The sequence below is a fragment of the Medicago truncatula genome, chromosome 1 (assembly GCF_003473485.1).
Source record: "Medicago truncatula cultivar Jemalong A17 chromosome 1, MtrunA17r5.0-ANR, whole genome shotgun sequence".
Taxonomy (NCBI): domain Eukaryota; kingdom Viridiplantae; phylum Streptophyta; class Magnoliopsida; order Fabales; family Fabaceae; genus Medicago; species Medicago truncatula.
Window position 1 is genome coordinate 27,484,096 of NC_053042.1, and position 6,000 is coordinate 27,490,095.

The window sequence follows — 6,000 nt, forward strand, 5'->3', positions numbered from 1 at the left end:
ATATGCTTTGACAGAAGCCATAAAAAAATGGCGTCAATACTTGTTGGGACACACGTTCAAGATATACACCGATCACAAGAGCCTCAAGAGCTTGATGACACAAACAATTCAGACACCCGAACAACAGAAATGGTTAACTAAACTAATGGGGTACAACTATGAAATCTGCTACACACCGGGAAAGGAAAATGTCGTAGCAGATGCACTATCTCGCATTCAAATTCCCGAAGGAAACTATGCAGCTATCAGTTTCCCGAGTTCCGACATCATCAAACAGCTGCAAAAGTTTTTTGAACAGCACCCTAAAGGCCAGGAGTACCTCACCAAGCATCAACCAGATGTTGCTTCACTTACAAAATTCGCCAACAAGAAAGGGCTACTTTATTTCAACCACCGCCTTGTGATACCAAGTGAAACCAATCTCATTCCATTACTACTTGAGGAATTTCACTCCTCCCCAGTTGGCGGACATTCAGGCGTCAAGGCCACCTTGGCCAGACTTGCGACCAATTTCTATTGGCCGAATATGCACAAAGATGTCAAGGAGTATGTGGCCAAATGTGCTACCTGCAGCTATCACAAGTATTCCACTCAGAAACCCTATGGATTGCTCCAGCCACTTGACACGCCTCACCAAGTCTGGGAAGATATCTCCATGGATTTCATCACCAATCTTCCCCCTTCTGCGAACCGCACAGTCATTTGGGTAGTTGTGGATCGGCTCTCAAAGTTCGCGCACTTCATACCATTACCAACCAATTTCTCTGCCACTTCCCTAGCAACTGTATTCGTCAACGAAATCTACAGACTTCATGGTACCCCAAAATCCATTGTCAGTGACCGAGACAGAGTATTCATAAGCAGATTTTGGAAGGAATTGTTCGCATCATTAGGTACTACGCTGGCTCTAAGCAGTGCGTATCACCCTCAAACCGACGGGCAGACCGAGGTACTCAACCGTTGTTTAGAGACGTATCTACGTTGTTTTGTGAGTGATGCACCACAACAATGGACTCGCTTCATTCCCCTTGCGGAGTTTTGGTATAACACTTCTCACCACTCAGCCATTGGCATGTCTCCTTTTGAAGCCCTCTATGGCAGGCCCCCTCCATCATTAGGCTCTTACAGCACTGGTGATTCTTCACTCACTTCTGTTGATGAATTGCTGAGTAATCATAACAAGGTCCTTAAACTTGCGAAGGAGAATCTCACTAAAGCAAAACATCGCATGACTCAACAGGCTAATAAGAAACGCGTGGACAAGCAACTCCCTGAAGGCTCCTGGGTTTATTTAAAGTTACAGCCGTACCGTCAACTTTCATTGAAAACTAGAGGCTCCCCAAAACTGGCAAAGCGTTTTTATGGCCCTTTCCGCATCCTTCGCCGCATTGGTTCTGTAGCATATGAACTGGAGTTACCTCCCTATGCTCGTATGCATCCGGTGTTCCATATTTCCCTACTCAAACCTTGCTTAGGAACTCCAGATCAGCAGATAATTCCCTTACCAGCTATGGACAATGGTGCAACCTTGTCTCCTGCAAAGATTCTGAATTATCGTATCCGCCGCACCAACAATGGGCCCAAGGAGGAGCTGTTGGTACAATGGGAAGGCCAAAGCTCGATTGAGAACACCTGGGAACTTAAAGAAGCCTTTATGAAAAATTACCCCACTTTTAATCTTGAGGACAAGATTATTTTTGAGGAAGGGAGTAATGATACGGTATCTGTTGGTATGGGCCGTGACACAAGCACTGAGAAGCAAGATAAAAGGCCCAACAAGAAACCAGTGTGGATGACGGATTATACTACCTTCTAGAATTATCTTATTTGTCTGTTTCTTAATATGCCAATTTTGCAATAGCTGTAGCTTCCTAGAATTAAGGATCAAGACATCATAGATGAATGCCATCTATAGTATGCCGTTAGGCAGCAACCTAGAATCCTGCTATATGTATGAGACAAAAGCACAGAAATAAAAGGGAGAAAAAATAAAATTGTTCCAATCATTATCCTCTCTCTCTTAGGCTTTCCCAAATACTGGGAATTCAATTTCTTTTTTTTATCTCTGTTCCTAACAGTATGAGAGAGAAAATTGTCATAAAAGTTATTAGAAATTGATTGTATAAATATCATCTAAAACGTGTTTAATGTTTGAACCTGTTGCCATGTTTATGATTTTCTAAGCATCAAGCGTCTGTATCTTCACAGCGCAAGTCCCACATCGTTCACATTTCATGTGCAAGGGTCCTTTGAATCTTATAAATATAAGAGGTAGTAGTTTCAATTCTCAAACAATCCAATGTTCCGAAACCTCTGAGCTCGGATTGGGTAAGACCGATAGCAATTCTTTTTGTCCATTGTAAATCAATAATTTATTTATTGTTTCATTTTAAATCAATAATTTATAAGGAGTTTAACTTTTTTATTTGTAAATTATGATTATGAGAAAATCATGATTATGATTTATATTAGTTTAAGTGAATTAGATTTCATGTAATAATTATTTTAAATTTAGATTAAATTGAACATATATTTGTCTTTGTTTAATGAAATTGGTTTTATATTTAATTTTTTAATAAAAAAAACACTTAAGAATAAAGTTGGAATAAAAAATTGAGGATATTTTTTTGCATATTATGATATAGCACCACATGTGATTACATTGAATTATTTTATTTAAAAATATTTGTGTCAGACTTCTTTGTTTCTTCTGTGTTGTCTGTGTTTTTGCTTCATAATATGGTATTGACTTGAAAAATTCCATTTTACATGATGTTAAACTTTTTGCAACAATTTCGTATTTTCCGGGGAGAAGAATTTATTATTGAGAGGAAGAGTCGTCTGTTTATTATTGAGAGGAAGAGTCCTCTACAATAAAAAAAACACGAGACATATCAGAAGGCATAGTTTCCTGTAAGCTTCATCTATGAAAGTAAACAAGAGTGATGCTGTGAATTAATCCCATCCAAGGGCCATACAACTTTGAAATAAGTATTTGAGCTGTAGTGTCTACCTAGACATTGCATAGAGATTCAAACTCTAAAGGGATGGACATTTCTGCAACAACTACTTTAGCTCCACGTTAGTTAACTTGACGCATCTAGATGTGAAATTACAAAATATTTATATGTTAGGAATCCGAAATTGATAAAAAAAACACAACTTTATTAAAAGAATGAGAATATGAGAGAAAAGTTTTGTCCAAGGGTTTCCCTTCTACCCCAAGACTCTATTCATTCAGTGTTTACATATCTAAACATTAAGTGGTAAGATGCCGGTCTTGTAATCTCGAGCGATGAAGTTCAAATTCGCATAAAGAAGATTGTCAGTGTCATTTTAATAAAAGTAAGAAAAAAAAAAAAACTAGATGTTAATGTCTTGTAACTAACTAATAACTATTCATTCAGTTTTTACATATTTAAACTGTTAGTGTCTTTGAAAAATAGTACTATCCATCTCTACCTGTGTCCTATATGAAACAATATGACTGATGATCTACTCCATTAAAGTACGTATCAAAGGTAGAATGCCAATCAAACAATTTGAGTAATGACTACAACCTCAGAATGTAGGAAAAGTATACATAGACACACCAAATGTCACACACCCCTTCATACCACCAATGACATGGCTAAAATACTTTAAAAAATTGATCTTTGATGACATGGTAAATAATTCTTAAAACAAATAAGAAATAGATCTAGAAAATTAAAAAAGAAAAAAAATCAGTGTCTCACCTCTCTCTCTCTACGAGAGTGAATCCTGCTTTCTCCATCCCTCTCTCCGCCATTTCCTCTGAGGCCTCCATCTCTCCCTCAACCGCGACAGCTTAATTAGCTCTCTCCCAAACAATTTCCTCTGAGGCCTCCATCTCTCCCTCAACCGCGACAGCTTAATTAGCTCTCTTCCCAACAAATACGATCAAAAGCAACTGCGATCTCCTTCTGCGATTCAACAGTTGGCGTTTTGTCAAAGTTTCCGTCGCCGAATCTCTCCGTTGAAGGTTATGTTTTCTCGAATCTTGTATTTGATGAAGGTTAAAATTTATTTTGAAATCATTTGGGTATGATGAAGAAATTAATCATATTAGGATATGATACTGATTTAGTGATAATTTTGGGTTAAACAAAGCTTGATAGTATTTAGATGTTTAGTTCATAATTAAGTTAAAATCTCTGTTATTTGCTACTGTTTGATTGTTGCATTATGGGTTGTTGTCAATTAAGATGTTGCGTTGTTGCTACTATTTGATTTGTTGGTAATTGCAAATGGGTCTGGAATGAAAATTTATGTTGCTTAAATTAAGTCATTCTTTAGTTGGGTTGTGCCAAACATGTCCTATATTGTTAGTAAAAAATCTTAAGCTTTCCCCAATTTTTTTAGTTTGATTGTGGTTGTTCCTCTAAATGTTATCACATAGAGTTAGTGTCAAATTCTTAATCAAAAGAATTGTGGTCACACTTGTGTTAAAAAATGGTCAAAGTGTTGGAAATTTGAAAGAAAAAAATGTGGTTACGTCTATGTTAAAATATGGTTAAGTGCAGATAAATTTTTGTCGGTATGTCTATGATAGAAATTGGACATTTGTGTGTGTTTTAATTGTTGTTGATAGAAATTATTTTTGTATACAACATATAAGGTCAACATCATGAACGAAAACAAACGAAAAAGGGATGGTGGTGTTGGTGTAAGTACAATTTAATTAATGAGACGTTTAATGTGTATGTAACTGTTTATGTTTTATGCCATTAATGAATGAATAATGTTCATTTTTCAGCCACAGATAAAGACTCAAATGCCCCGTACCAATAAGTTGGTAGATATTAACCGAAAATTATCTGATGCGCAAAGGAGTAGAATTATGAAAACTCCATTCCGATATCTGGTGGAAATGAAGACCTATATAGGAATGAATGGTACTTTATTGAAGGAATTATTGCATAGGTGGGATGCAAGTAGCTTAGGATTTAGAGTAGGCGTTAGGACTGTGGCCTTTAAACATCTAGACCTTTATTAGTTGTTGATTAATTAATAATATGTAAATATTGATATATATCGAAATAAAAGCATTTACTTATCTACAGGAGGATATCCTTCGGATTCGCAGTGACATTGTTTGTCGTTTGGTGCTTCATGAAGAAAATAAGCAGAGAAGTTTTGTATTGGATAATGCTATGTTACCCGCGGACTTATTGATCGGTTAAACATACATTTTCTAACTTAATTGTGGTTGATTGATATTGATGTACATTTGACGAAGACATACTTTTTTTTGTTATCGATGGTCATCTATAAAAGATTATACTTGTTCAGAAGACTGATAAATTAATTCGTATTGAATTTATGTACATAACTATTCTCCCTATCATAATTTCCAGGAAAAAAAATCTGGTCACATTTCAGTTTTAATAACATGTTCTAGGATAGTTAGCCAAAAATATGCTCTGTGTGACAACATTTTTTTATTTACGTGACCACTATTTTTCCAGATATGAGAATTCGTCAGTCTTTAGGCGTGAAATACATGAAGCTTATAAAAGAAGTTGTTTATTGTTTGACATGTTTTTAGTGCAATAATAAAATATTGTATGACATGCTTTTAGTGCAGTGATTAAATGTGATTACAATGTTCCGGGTTTATATTTATAGCCGGTAAAGTAAAGTTAGCCAAAAATATGCTATGTCTGACCACATTTTTTCATTTATATGACCACTATTTTTCCAAATATTTGAATTTGTTCGTCGTTAGGTGTAAAATAATTGTAACGCGTAAAAAGAAGTTGTTGGTTATTGTTTGAGATGCTTTTAATGCAGTGATAAAATGTGATTACAATGTTCCGGATAATATGCTATGTTTGACCACATTTTTTTCATTTATACGACCACTATTTTTCTAAATATTTGAATTTGTTCGTCGTTAGGCGTAAAATAGTCCCAGCGCGTAAAAAGAAGTTGTTTATTGTTTGACATGCTTTTAATGCAGTGATAAAATGTGATTAC

General features: G+C 35.6%; 1 long non-coding RNA gene across 1 annotated transcript; it reads left to right on the forward strand.

Moving 5' to 3' along the window:
- The first annotated feature begins 4,634 nt into the window (after positions 1-4,634).
- LOC120575951 (uncharacterized) lies at positions 4,635-5,238 on the forward strand. The gene is made up of 2 exons (XR_005642194.1): positions 4,635-4,687; positions 4,778-5,238. It is a non-coding gene; the product is annotated as an uncharacterized lncRNA (long non-coding RNA).
- Positions 5,239-6,000: the final 762 nt, after the last annotated feature.